Consider the following 16,049-nt stretch of genomic DNA (forward strand, 5'->3'; position numbering starts at 1 on the left):
CAGATTATAAAGGTCAAGAAACATTTTGACATCAACAGGCTATTATCAGTGTTAACGGTGTTCAGCAGAAAATCAGACGAAAAACATGACACCATGATTAAAACATGTCCCCAAAGTCCATTGAACAATCAAAAGCCCCCTTGTCTGTATCATGATCCATGCGACAATATCATACAAAAGACTTATGCATATCCTGTTGTACCTGTGAAAGATTCTACCTTTAAAATAGGGAAAACATCTACCTTTGACAGGGACCACCTATAATAGGGAACAATTCACTATCCAAACATAACATGATAGCCATCATAATGTAGATCATTAAGCATCATCACAAAATACGCCAATATTGGGATGTTCATCGTATAGAGTTTCCCACCTGTCTTGCAAGAAACAAACCTTCATACATATGAAATCACCATATCAGTTCATTTAGGAAATCTTAGATAGTAAGGAAAAAAGTTAGTTTCCAATCAAGTGTCCTTTAGTTCTTGTTTTCAGTTCTTTGTCTTGCATCAGTGATTGCAGTCAGTGTGATGTGGACCCAGAAAATTGCCTGGTTGTCCTAAGTGGTCGGTGGGAATTTCGGCCGGATTTCACTACTTAGACATTTTGGGTCCTAGATTCATTTCTGTAACAGATACAACCTATAATGATGTATCCTTGTAATCAAAACCCCCTTGGCCACAATAAAAACACATAAAAACAGACTTCTGGGTCACCATTTAGAAAACTCATCTATTAGAAAGGCAAAAATATATTTTTCGGAAAACATTTCTGGCATTCAGCATCATTTTTTTTTTTTTTAAAGCATCATAAAGTTTTATGTCAATGGTATTCCCTCATATTTTCATGCCTTTACTGTCACATTATACTGAATTGGGTTCAAAATAATTAATAATAGAAGTTAAAAAATATAGGCACCCTAAAAAAAAATGTGTTATTCTACCTAGAAATAAAACACTATGAAATAAATAAGATTGAATGTATATCACTTTTTTCCCCATGTAATGACGCAGAACGGCCACTAGATCGCTAGTTACGTTTGGACTTCTATAATTTATAAACTCAGAAAAATTACCAACTTCTTCCCTAAAACTCAAGAACACCCCCATACTAATTTGACAAAATGTATTTTTTTATATCATATTTATAATACAAATGATGTATTATGGTTCAAAACATCATATATAGTGATGTATACTCTTGTAATCCCTATTCTTGTCTACACATTAGCCTTTCTAAGATGCATGGTCAATGTCGTTGCCTGGTGAAAAGTTCTCTTGTGTTTCCCATAGCAACTCAAACTATACACAGACAACCCAAATTATACACGGACAGCCCAAATTATACACGGAACGCTTCAATAAAGTGGCCACAAATAATATACCATTGAAATCGGACGATTATGGTGATTCTATTTTCATAAATATTTATGCAAATGAGCCCTGTTCGCGGATCCGCAGATGCCGCCCTGGAAGCGAACAAGTCAGTGTAGGTGTATAATGGAACAGTGAGTTTAAAACACTTCACTAATTCAAGATGAACACCACAACAGTGTCTTCCACTGTGTTGGGACCATGTGACCTTTCCAGTCAACTGGCCCTTGGTATTCTAACCTGTAGTATGTGGAGTCCTTCAGAATTCTCCTCTCATCTCGCTGTCGATGATTCATCTAGAAACGGAGTGTGAAGCCAAGTGATCTGACCCTGGCATCATTCTGCCATGTGAGTGGTCAGGAAAATTTGGAACAGATTCAACCAGTGTAGTTGTAGAAATCCTTCTTGAACATGTTGCTGGTACTTACACACTCAGTTGTCTGTGTCCAGTCAGTGACGTGATGCATCATCAGAAAAGGGGTTGTGATGTCCTGATCTGTTGAAAGTATAACTGCAAAACAACGATTAGTGTGGTTCAACAGTCCATTGGACTTTCATCCACTGGGTATTGTTCTGTCAACTCCCAACAATGAAGACAATAGATCAGTCCTGGTAACTTATGGATCTTAGAAGTTCCATCATCAGAGTGAAGCATACACCCTATTCAGACAAGTTTTTCCATAGAAGTCTGTGTCAAAGTTCCTTTTCCATCCAGAACTGGCTTGGTTGTTGTTTGACTCCTTGTGCTAAATTAATGCCCAATAGCACCTAGCAGTGGAATAAGATTGTCAGACTTGACTTTGCCTAACCAAATCAGAAATGGTTAGATCTATTCTATTCAACCAAAATGTTAGACTTTACATCAAACAAAACAATCTCCAAATAAACGTCCTGTAATTGGAAAATATAAAACATAACAGTTGCCAGTGCTCTGTTATAACTATGCAAACAGGAAAAACTTTTTTTTTTATAAATACCAATTTGATTTGCCTTGAGCCCTAAGCTCAACTCTTTCCAATTATAATCAATTATCATATCATACATCCCCCCTGCCTTCACTTCATCAAGTCAATGGAAAGTGACACCATGAGTGAATGCAGAACAATGACAAATACGGCCACTGGAGGCACCATCCTGAACCTGCACTGGCCATCTTTTCAGGACAGACATGAAAAATAAAGAATTGGTAGTAGGAATGGATCTATAATCCAGTTCATAAGGAGTTGCATCCTGTATATTCATCAAAACAAAGTGAACAAGTTAAAAAACACGAACATTCACTAACACAAAGACATCAATGTGCAACACAGTCGCTTGTGCTAAGGAATTATAAACCATATAACCCATTAACAAATTTTACAACATAGCTAAACAGCTCTCACATTTTACTTTACCACAGTACCATCACACAGGTCTGTGAAATTGGCTATCATGCATTTATAATATCCTGTAGTTTCTTGGCACATGCCTAACTAAATTGTTTGGCCCCGTAGGGGACAAGCTGCGCAACTAAATTGTAGGAATGAAAAACCCCAGCCCCTGTCCAGTGGTTTACCTGTTGCAACCACCATGGCAATTGTATTAGCATAGCTACAGCATAAAAATTTAGCCTTTTTACAGGCAACGGCCAAACTACCTCATGAAAAACACAAAGTGTCTTAATTAACCTCCTACATTTTTGGGAATTCGCAAAGTTAGATTCATTTTTATTCCAAATAGTGGCGGTCAGCCAAACCCTAAATCACAACTTTTATGCTTTATCTTTGTTCTATCATCAACAATGGGGGATGACTTTGGGTCTCTACTCTCACTTCAGTTGGTTTCAAAATCAGAACTTTCAACATTAAAGCTATTTAGAGGAAAATATATTTAACTTTCACTTAATGTTTGTTTATCCCAAAACTGTATATGCTTGTGTTGATAAAATTACCATAGATGAGGCCAGGCTGAACACTCAAATTTAACCCTTAGTAATAGGCTACTCTGATGTAATGGGAAAGGTAGAGGCCATCCCAGTGGATCTGCCCCCCTTCCTGAAGCTCTGAGATCCACCCATTTATGGTGAGCCATTAAAAAGGACAAAAGTTTGTTTGTGGTCCTCAGACTATCCTATCAATTTAGCCGACATTCTTTATTAACTGGAGATATTGATTTAGTGTCCAACCCATCTAATATTTTTGCAGTTTGTAAAAATGTGCTTATCATTATCTACACAACAACTCAACATTAGGGTGGAAATTAAGAAGACTTTTAAGAATGGCAATGTAGACAGAAAACAGATGAATGACATCACTATAATTAAGGTACAATAAGTAATCCAAAGGAAACTCAATGTAGCCTTAAACACTGTTACATCTATACCCTATTTGTTCATTAGTCAAGTTACCATTTTAGAATTTAAACTCCATTAACGAGTATCAGGCGTTGGTTTTAAAACACCAGTATTATACCAGTAATCATTGGTAACTATAAATCAATTATTTAACCAAACTCAATTCAGCATTTAAAATACATCTAATTGTTATGGTGGGGAGTAAACTTGCTTTAGCTGTATTACCCTTTTTTTAAGGCTATGACTATTGGATTCAAATTCAGTCCTCATGGGACACAGCGTCTCCTTAACGTACAAGTCTATGTGGATTCTATGTGGATTCTTCATTCTACCATTTATACAATATATAAGGGAGAGCAAAAACACAATATGTCAAACTTTTGTAAGACAACCATGAGACTATTTTACCAGATTAGAAAATCATTATACCAAATTCTAATTCATCAAAGGGTTTCAGACGTACCCACTTGTGCTAGCGAACAGCTCAGCAAGCAACAGACGTGTAACACGTGGTGGGCCTTAGAGAAGGCCTACCTACATTGTCTTGAGACCCCCCTTGAGGCCTTACGGTTTTAAACATTATCATCAACGCAATAAATTCTTCTGACTCAAAATTACATACGTTCACATGACAAAGCACAACAAAACAGGTTATTTCTTGAATACCTATTAAAACATGTTCAAGCATGACAGAACAAAACAGGCAATTTCGAATGCATATTAAAACATGCTATATAACATTCCAGTGCTTCTCAAACTACATGTAATATTTAATTCAATAAGCTTGGCTATTACCGAGGAAGGTGATCAAGTTTCCTTGATAAGTTCCTGCTTCATTCAATGGTTAGGTATGATACATTTTACGAAATAAACATTTAAGAACTCTGAATCAATGATTATGAAAGCTCACGCTAGTTCCTAGTATCGTCCATGATTCCAGGATCCCATAAGAGAGACTCCATCTTGAGACTACTGTCAGTCAGCCAGGTGGTCAAATGAATCTTCGTCCATTATGATTGTCTCCTTTCCCGCCTTTCGACTGTTGTCTTTTCTCGGCCATCTTAACTTTCCTCTGTCTTCTCTCTTCGTCTGTACCACACTCTCCATCTGTCCATATACAACTTGTTTAGCCGGAAAACGTTCTTTTTCTTTCTGTCCATTTCGAGTCCAGGCATCGTTGTTAATGATCCTTTTCATTCTTGATGGTATCCTATTCGCGCCTTGCTTTTTAAACATGAACGCATCATGCGCGTCAGAGGCTGCAGTCCTCTTGTTGTATTTGTACAGCTGGACGGCATTATATAGTCACTGTATAATCGCCGAAAAATACAACATCACACTCTAATCCTCAAAAGGAAAGTGCAGTGTCATCATACTATGGCGACATGGAATACAGTTCAGCACTGAAGCACACCGGTCAACGCCCCAACAAATGGAGACGGACTGTCCACACCCGCAGACAGATTCCACGCAATAAATTCCACGGCCTAGTCGGGTGATCATAGGGCTTCTTTGACAAACTAACGCTTTTTGCAATCTTGACAGTTCGTTCTATGGTGGAGTTTTACGACTCACTCTTCAGTTGTTTTCAACAACCAGTAACCGGGAAAAACAACTTCTTCCTCGCGATTGCAAATCGAGCCCCTAAGCTCTCCAGCCGAAGTTCAGCAGAATCGTTAAAACATATCCATCCGGGTCGCGGCAGCATCATGTTAGAAATCAGCCGTTTCGCATATTGGTTGTGATTATTATCGAATACCCGTTTGTCAAGGGAGAGAGAAAGTACATTATTTATTGCAGCATTAGATAGTATTGTTCATGAGGACCTGGTCTTCCTTACACAACCTCAATCTCATCTCACTCAATCTCTTCTCACTGTAATGTTGGTTACAAGCTGATATATATATACATTGAAGGGTGTGTCTACCTAGCAAAGATCAGGTTTCCATGACAGTAACCCCCATGCCAAATGGCCATCATAAACATTCCTTTGGTCATTACAGCACAACCTACAGAGAGATAATCTAAACAGAGAGGTTTCTGTTGTTCTCATTATCTAGGCACATGCACTTCCAAAGAAACGTACATTCATATTGTAATTGTTAATGCTCAGATTCCACAGTTGTTTGGTCTTGGCCATGGTGGAGAGTTTGGAATTCGATTGACTGATTGCTTCTGTGGATAGGTGTCTTCTATACAGGTAACAAAATGAGATTAGGAGCAATCCTTTTAAGAGTGTGCTCCTAATCTCAGCTAGTTACCTGTATAAAAGACTGAGAGGGGATCAAATACTTTTTCACTCATTAAAATGCAAATCAATTTGTGGATTGACATGCGTTTTTCTGGATCTTTTTTGTTGTTGTTCTTTTTTCCCCATATAAATTGATTGGATAACAGTTTACATTATTACTGTGTACTTATTTGTGTGATGTAGATTATAACAAGTAATTCAGTGTAATAAAAAAGAATAATTATTGCACCTACAACTTAACATTTGCACTGTAGTTTGAAGTTTAACCTTTGATAGATGTTATCGTTGTAACATCTAGGCATGGAGGCAAATGCAAATCGAATGAGGAGATTTAATTCTACACAAAGCAAAACCGAGTGCCACCATGTGCTGGAAATACAAAGATACTTATATACTGAACCACAACAGAAAACACAGGACATAGAAGAACGTCCATTCAACAGGACAATACAAAAATAATCAACCAGGACTGGGAGAAAGGGACTGAACTAAATACACAGACTAATGAGAACAGAAACAGGTGAGGGCTCAACACACCTGAACAGAATGAACTGATTAACTGACCCGAGAACAAGTCCAAACAAGGACATGACAAACCCCAGAATACACATAAAATATACCAGAACGATCCCGTTCAGCTGGAATCATTACAATCGTGCCATTACATTTATATGTTTATTTCAGCTGTGGGTGAGTCTCTGTTGAGCCACAAGAGAGTGCGGGACTCTGTGGAGCTGCCTGGTCCTTCACACTTGGAGTTCTATTGAACATCAGTGGTGTAGACAAATGGAGAAAAGTACATAGAATATAATTCAGATGTCAAATATTTATTAGAACCACAGTGGAATGGGAAGCTAGAGTTGAAAACCAAAACATCTGTTTAATTAATCACTCAGAGATATCATCTCTCATCTCATCTTCATCCGCTTATCCAGTATCGGGTCGCGGGGGCAGCAGCTCCAGCAGGGGACCCCAAACTTCCCTTTCCCGAGCCACATTTGCCAGCTCTGACTGGGGGATCCTGAAGCGTTCCCAGGCCAGTGACGAAATATAATCTTTCCATCCAGTCCTGGGCCTACCGAGAGGTCTCCTCCCAGCTGGACGTGCCTAGAACACCTCCCTAGGGAGACGTCCTGGGGGCATCCTTACCAGATGGCCGAACCACCTCAACTGGCTCCTTTCGATGCACAGGAGCAGCGGCTCTACTCCGAGTTCATCACAGATGACTGAGCAATTCACCCTATCTCTAAGGGAGAAGCCAGACACCCTTCTGAGAAAACCCATTTCAGCTGCTTGGACTTGCAATCTTGTTCTTTCGGTTATGACCCAGCCTTCATGACCATAGGTGAGGGTAGGAATGAAAAGTGACCGGTATATCGAGAGCTTTGCCTTCCCGCTCAGCTCTCTTTTCGTCACAACATTGCGGTAAAGCGAATGCAATACCTCCCCCGCTGCTACGATTCTCCGGCCAATCTCCCGCTCCATTGCCCCCTCACTCGCGAACAAGACCCTGAGATACTTGAACTCCTTTACTTGGGGTAACGCCTCATTCCCTACCCGGAGGAGGCACTCCATCGGTTTCCTACTGAGAACCATGGCCTCAGATTTAGAGAACTCAGAGAACTCAAAGTGTAATATTTTGTAGTTACTGGCGATGGCAAAAACAAAAGTAAGAAAACAATACCAACTTGAAGAATTACGTTTCTTGTCTTTACAGAAGAGCTTACGGCACCACAAGGTCTCAAAACTGACATGGACACAATAACCTGTGAGGTGCAGCTAAAAACCAGGAAACTAAATAGACATCATGATAACTACCTCAAAACAGGTGTGAGATGTGAGGGTATGTTGGGTGTGATTGTGTGTTGGGTGTGAGGGTGTGTTGGGTGTGATGGTGTGTTGGGTGTGTTGGGTTTGAGGGTGTGTTGGTTGTGAGGGTGTGTTGTGTGTGAGGGTGTGTTGGGTGTGAGGTTGTGTTGGGTGTGAGGTTGTGTTGGGTGTGTTGGGTGTGAGGGTGTGATGGTGTGTTGGGTGTGAGGGTTTGAGGGTGTGAGGATGTGAGGGTGTGTTGCGTGCTTATTTCTTCATTATCTTATTTGAAAGATAATGAATGCTGTATGCTTGATCAATTACACACATAACTGTTCTCTCTCTCTGTCACTTATAAGGCCAGTGTCTTGTGTTCAGGGTGATGAATGGAATGTCGGCTGAGCAGGGCCTTGGCTCCTTTTAGCAGTAAGAGAAACAGGCCTCTGCCTGTGCCATAAAACCGCTATAAGAAACTGTTCTCTAGGAGGAAGCTCTTGAACAGCAGTGGGTTAACTGAAGTCCCCATATAGTAACTGTCCAGATTGTTATATCTCAGCCTTTAACCAGGTTGTCTGGGGAACCGACATTACATGATTTTCTGTGTCTCCTGGAGCTATTTGTGTAACCTTGCATTTTTAGACTACACCGTAGTGGCTACTGCACCTTGTATGTACATTCTGCAAATGCTAATTATGTCATCTGTACTGTTGGAGGAGGATATAAGCTTGAAACTTTAAATGCAGAATCAGAACAATCTGTCATGACTTACTCTGTATTGGTCTCTGTACTTGTACTCTTTTTGTCATTATGCTTGGTCCCGTGGATCCACGTAATTAAACTTGAAACAATCAACTGTTATACGAAGGATTGAGCAGTTCTTTTTTTTCTTAATCATCAACATTTTCCATCTTCCACACCTGTGTTATTACACATTTGTCACACTGCATGGTTTCAGAAATGTATCCAAAACCTAATATAAGACAAGGAGAGAGTAATTTGTGAAGTGAAAAAGTTATCCAACACCAACTGGCCCTGAAAAAAAAAAGAAAAGGTGTTTAAAATGTGTCGTTTCTGCACGCTATCTACAAAGTGTGAATGGAGAGTCTGTCGGAAACCTGTCTATTTCCTTTGTGGGAAGTGGATTAAGTGAGGCTGGCTAGGCTCACCACCAGTAAACAACTTAGCAAAGGAACATTCATATCTAATGTAAATCTGTTTGTGGGGAACAATACCAGAAACTGATTTCATTTCAGGTCTCTATTCTTCTAAGAATGAGGAAGGTATCAAGGTCAGGGCCTTTTAGCCTACCATAAGACGTTGGTCTGAAAATAAACATTGCATCAACTTCTGCAGAATGGTTCCTTCACAACTATATTTAATTTCTCCTAGGAAGAAGAAGTAGAGCAGTTTAACTACTGTACTGTACTGACTTCCTTTATCTTTGTTATAGCACTGAATACTCTCCTTTACTGTGGTCACTCTCAAGGTAATGGTAGATATTCATTCATTTGATCAGACCTCAATTTCTCTGTGTTTCATCCACTTGTCTGTCACTGCCTTTCCTTTCTTGTGTCTATTTTTGGTTGTGTATGTGTGTAACCCACTCGAAAATATCCTACAAACAGGATTAGGTGATTTCTAGTTTAGGTCCTTGATTACTTGTAGTTATGTTTTCTCTGCAAACCATATTTTGTCCAGTAGGGGGCAGTGGTGACACTGCATAGAGTGGAAACTGCTACACGGACGGCTTCTACTCACCATTTCTTCATTGCATCGTACAGAAAAGCGCGAGATTTCACCACACTTTAGAAAAAACCCCAAAAAACAACAACATACTACCCGGGTAGATGGACTTTGGTTTATTATTTTGGGCCTGTAGTGACATTGATGACAACCAGTCCAATATTCACAGGAGAGACTGTCACTATCAGATGTGTCATAGGAGGAGATACTGACTGGGAGTTGGACTTTATGAAGAATGATCAGTCAGTTGATACTGACACAAAGCCTGAGTACAGAATCAGTCCTGTCTACACATCTGACAGGGGTGAATATTGTAATATGTTTATTTAGCAACGCATTGAGACCTGGGTCTCATTCCCAAGTGTGCCTTGGGAACACAACCAAACAAATGGCACATAAACATATCTCCTGTGGTATTTCATGGACTAAAGCACATACCTTTCATTGTCAATGCAAATGTTACGTATCCTTACCACAGATTTCCGTAGCCTAAAAAGGGACATTTCTAGGTCTTTTGGTTCCAGATGTGTTAATCTGGATGCTCATGCTCTTTAAACTGACATGTTCTTTTAGAGTGGTTTGACTCACTATTCAGAGTACAAATCCATCTATCCATAGTCACGGCACCATGCTGTTTCTGTATTTTTGATCCATGAACAAAATTAATGCAATCGGAAGTCAGGGGAGAATCTTTATTTAGTCTTTATTCATCTTGATTTAGTCTTTTATGTCAGGACACATAGGAGGGGGTCAGTGTTCATAGCCAACCATTACACAGACTATTATAAGAAAGATTTATCCTACAAATACCTTGTATGGTTTATTCTAACCTATGACCCAAGGGTATATTCAGAGAGTCCTATGACAGTCACATACACAGTTCCTATCAGGTGGTATGGACAGGGTATTTCGGACCCATCAGTAATGGGGCCTCACATTTCCTACCTAGTGTCCTTCATACAGAGATAGTTGGTACTCTCATACATTGTCTCAAGCTTAATTCAATTACTTTTCATGCCCAATATCTATCACAAGCTCAGTGTTCACCAAAGAAGTCAGTAATGTTAAAACCCTTCCAGGTCGTGCTCATTTGCATAACTATTTATGAAAATAGAATCACCATAATCGTCCGATTTCAGTGGTATATTATTTGTAGCCACTTTCTTGCAGCGTTCCGTGTATAATTTGGGTTGTCCGTGTATAATTTGGGTTGTCTGAGTATAGTTTGAGTTGCTATGGGAACCACAAGAGAACTTTTCACCAGGCAACGACATTGACCATGCATCTTAGAAAGGCTAATGTGTAGACAAGAATAGGGATTACAAGGGTGTACATCACTAAATATGATGTTTTGCACCATAATACATCATTTGTATTATAAATATGATATAAAAAAATATATTTTGTCAAATTAGTATGGGGGTGTTCTTGAGTTTTTGGGAATAGGTTGGTAATTTTTCTGAGTTTATAAATTATAGAAGTCCAGACGTAACTAGCGATCTAGTGGCCGTTCTGCGTCATTACATGGGGAAAAAAGTGATATACATTCAATCTTATTTATTTCATAGTGTTTTATTTCTAGGTAGAAGAACACATTTTTTTTTTAGGGTACCTATATTTTTTACCTTCTATTATTAATTAGTTTCATTAGTTTCAACCCAATACAGTGTAATGTGACAGTAAAGGCATGAAAAAATGAGGGAATACCATTGACATAAAACTTTATGATGCTTTAAAAAAAATAAATGATGCTGAATGCCAGAAATGTTTTCCGAAAAATATATTTTTGCCTTTCTAATAGATGAGTTTTCTAAATGGTGACCCAGAAGTCTGTTTTTATGTGTTTTTATTGTAGCCAAGGGGGTTTTGATTACAAGGATGCATCATTATAGGTTGTATCTGTTACAGAAATGAATCTAGGACCCAAAATGTCCAAGTAGTGAAATCCGGCCAAATTCCCACCGACCACTTAGGACAACCAGGCAATTTTCTGGGTCCACATCACACTGACTATAATCACTGATGCAAGACAAAGAACTGAAAACAAGAACTAAAGGACACTTGATTGGAAACTAACTTTTTTCCTTACTATCTAAGATTTCCTAAATGAACTGATATGGTGATTTCATATGTATGAAGGTTTGTTTCTCGCAAGACAGGTGGGAAACTCTATACGATGAACATCCCAATATTGGACTTCGGCGTATTTTGTGATGATGCTTAATGATCTACATTATGACGGCTATCATGTTATGTTTGGATAGTGAATTGTTCCCTATTATAGATGGTCCCTGACAAAGGTAGATGTTTTCCCTATTTTAAAGGTAGAATCTGTCACAGGTACAACAGGATATGCATAAGTCTTTTGTATGATATTGTCGCATGGATCATGATACAGACAAGGGGGCTTTTGATTGTTCAATGGACTTTGGGGACATGTTTCAATCATGGTGTCATGTTTTTCGTCTGATTTTCTGCTGAACACCGTTAACACTGATAATAGCCTGTTGATGTCAAAATGTTTCTTGACCTTTATAATCTGAGTATGACTGTCATACATTGAGTTTTGTGTCGGAGTGTGGGATGTCAATTGTTCTTGTTTACATTCATTTTCATTTGAGGAACAGTAAGACCTGATTGGTCAGATACTCCTTTTGTTGTTTCATCTTAGTCATTTGTAACAGAAGTGTATGAGCCTTTTCTTTTCATTAGGAATTGAATTGTACTTTTCTATGTTTTTCTTTAAATGTTTAAAAAATGTGCCTAGATAATGAGAACAGAAACCTCTCTGTTTAGATTATCTCTCTGTATGTATAGAACTTAGCCGTGACAACACTGTGCTTATGACAAACATAAAAAGAGAAAGTCTGTACTCACAAAGCAGAACACAGAACCATGAATGAACCATTCTGTCTTGGTGAAGAGTAACTCTCTCTGAACAACAGTTTTCCTACTAACCCTTCTACAGTACTTCCTATATGATGAGAGTCTTGTTTGATCACACCTCTTCACCACCACATAGACTAATAGTGAAATTAAATATAGACATGTAAAACACTGTGATGAACCATTCTGTAGCAGCTGTTTACTCATGTTCTCTTTGTTTTATTTTACATTTTGGATGAAGATCTCAAACCATGCAGTTGGACAAATATGCAATAATTAAAATGTTTAATTCATAAAAATTAGAAATAAACTTTTTTTAATTAGCAAACTAAACAGTTCATACTGTAATGATCACAAAGATGATTCAGTCTGACAAATGACATGATCAGATCTTAACTTGTCTTAAGGTGACATGGTTCCTGAACACCAAAACTTTACTAACGTACACATCTTACATTGTATCAGAATTTCTGAACAGGTTAGTTTGATATTTTCAGAGAAACAGCACCAAAATACATTCAGTAGACCCTGGGCATGTGTCTATTAACATTTTAAACCTGGTGTTATGTTAAAATGTTGGTTACACTCATTAGGTTAGCAGGTCAAATTGACCCAGGATGTTAAATCACATCCCAATACTCACTAATGATATTTTTGCCCCAAACAAATGTGTTTTACATCCACAACCAACTCATTACTCATATAAATTACTCATATAAACACTTGTTTTTTATCCAAAAAATCATAATGTATATATATTAGTTATGATAGACAAAATTAACCAATATTGTTTAATGCTCTTGACTCTGTTCTGCTTAATAATATGCCTAGATATTATGATCATAGTTATGTTTTGGCAAAAAACACAAAACAGAAGTTAGGGAATCAGATGGAGCAGGGCTGGTCATCTCTGCACAATAAGCCCTGACAATGTTTGCAGAGGTTTCTGGGAAGGCGCCTAAACAATGTGCTGGTCTTGTGTCACAGTTATCAAAGTGAACTACTGTGGAGAGTAAATGAAACTGCTCATATATGAAAGTGACATGGTTGCACGGAATAAATCTCTCCCTCTCTTTGTATCCCACAAGCTAGTCACTGGACTTTTATTTTGCAAAGTAACATATGAACAGGGTCCTTAGCCAGCCCTATGAATACTATATCACCTCAGGAAAGGTTTGAATACAACTTCCAGATGTGTGTGTGTCTGTGTTGAAGTGTTTTGAAGTGTAGTAAGTGTGAAGTGTTGCTTTCTTCATATGATATATATATTTATGAGGAGACAGTAGATGGTCTTTAGCTGGACTTTATTTCAACATCTCTGGTTTTACGTCTTGTATTCTCTTATGTATACATAGGTAGTGACAATCATTGATCACCGATGGTAACAGGTTTACGTGACATCTCCCCCTCATAGTCTGGGGTTTCATACAGCATTAAACAAAGCAACTGTATCTAAGAAACATACTCTGAAATTACCTTTTGTATGGAAACACTATTTTCCGTATTCTTCCTTTTAAGAAACCCATGTTTCAAATAAGCATAATGTCTCTCATTCTATTAATCAATAATGTTATTTTCAAACGTACTGTTTAAGTGGACATTAACAGTAATACAAATGAGTCAGTTAGGGTTGGACGGGTGACGATGTTATGCTACCAGTCTCAGAGTTAATTTGGGTTGGACGGGTGACGATGTTATGCTACCAGTCTCAGAGTTAATTTGGGTTGGACGGGTGACGATGTTATGCTACCAGTCTCAGAGTCAGTTTGGGTTGGACGGGTGATGATGTTATGCTACCAGTCTCAGAGTTAATTTGGGTTGGACGGGTGATGATGTTATGCTACCAGTCTCAGAGTTAATTTGGGTTGGACGGGTAGTGGATGCCATGCTACCTGGTGGGGTGAAGTGTCCTTCCTTTCTTGGTTGATAATCTGCAGATGCCTCCGGTTTCGTCTGGCAGTGTTTCCTTGTGGCGTTTTCACCAAATATGAGTGGAACACGAAGCCTGGATCACCCCGGTCCCTCTCCATGTCTTCTCCGAGTCTGTTTTCAGTCACACTCTGTCGCCAACACCTAAGGCAGAAAGTGGCTGTGCTGTGTATCTCCTGTTGTAGGTTTATTCGTAGGCCTGCTTAGCTTTAGCATCTGTCTGCCTGACTAGACAGATTGGGCCATGCCGGTCTCAGCTGATGGTGGAACATGGGGACTGTGGTGTGCAGTCTCCTTCCCATGAGGAGTCTGGCTGGGCTTTCTTTTGTCGGCTCTGTGGCGGTGTCCCTGTAGATCAGGTGGGGGTCTAGTTGCCTAAGGATGTTTTTAGCTGTCCTGACAGCTCGCTCCGCCATCCCATTAGCTTGGGGATAGTATGGGCTGGATGTAGTATGCTGGACATCATTCTTGGATGTGAAAACATGGAACTGCTGTGAGGTGAACTGCGGGCCATTATCCATAATCAGCTCTTCAGTATCCCAAACTGTGTGAAAATGCTCATCAGCTTACTTATAACTGCTTCACTTGTGGTCTGGATGAGACTCAATACTTCAAGCCATCTTGAATAATGGAGCAGGGCTCCAGCAAAGGCGTTGTGATGAGTGGTTCCTGGCTTTGGCTTGGTTTGTGCTCATTACAGTGTGGGCATGAGGAGACATTCTCCTTTACCGCATGGCTCATCTTTGGCCACCAGATGGCGTCATTGTGTCTCTCTCTGGATTTGTTCAGGCCTTGATGCCCCTGGTGGATCCTCTCCAGCATCTCAGTTCTCATTGTTTGTGGGATCACTATTTGTTTTCCCTTTTTGACCAGTCCATTATGCTCACTAAGACTACTCTCCATAAAATAGTCTGAAGCTGGTCTGGCGACATCCCTTTTATATCAGTGTTTTTACCTTCTTGAAGGCTGCTTCTTGCTGTGAGTCCCAAACCCATGTTACTGTATTCTTCAACAGCTCGTTAAGGGGATGAAGGATTTGTGACAAGTTGGGTGTGTATCTGCCAACATAATTCACCATACCAAGTACCCTTTTTCTCTCCAGGACGGTGATGGCGGACACTGTTTCTGGGCTTGGCGTCACGCCCTCCTGACTGATAACCTGAACCAGGAAGTGAAGGGAACCTGCCTGAATTTACACTTCTGACGGTTTTAGACCAGATGTGAGGATTGTCTCCATCACCGTTTTCAGGTGGCGGTCGTTCTCTTCCTGAGTGGCTCAGAACACAAGAATGTCATCCATGTAAACTACCAAGGTACCAGGCTTCCCTTCACTTCCCTCGTGATCCTGCATCCTCCTTTGGAATATCTCTGGATGTTATTCCCAATGGGAGCCGTTTAAAGCAGGAGCCACCATTTGGTGTTATGAAGGTAGTCAACTTTGAATCCACTGGCAGCATCCAGAGGTGTGTACAACTTACCTCCGGCCTGTTTGTACAAGATGCTGTCTGTGGTCGGCCAGATGAACTTTTCCCTTTTCACGTTCTCATTCAGTTTAGTAAGACCTACACAGATTCTTACCTTTCCAGTGGACTTAATCACAGGCACCATAGGTGCTACCCATTCTGTGGGCTCCGTCACACGCACTATTATGACATTTTCTTCCATTCGTTTCAGCTCCTCTCCTACTTTAGGTAGCAGTGGAATGGGTGTGTGGCGAGGGGCT

This window comes from Esox lucius, chromosome 24 (assembly GCF_011004845.1).
Source record: "Esox lucius isolate fEsoLuc1 chromosome 24, fEsoLuc1.pri, whole genome shotgun sequence".
In the NCBI taxonomy this organism is placed as follows: Eukaryota; Metazoa; Chordata; class Actinopteri; order Esociformes; family Esocidae; genus Esox; species Esox lucius.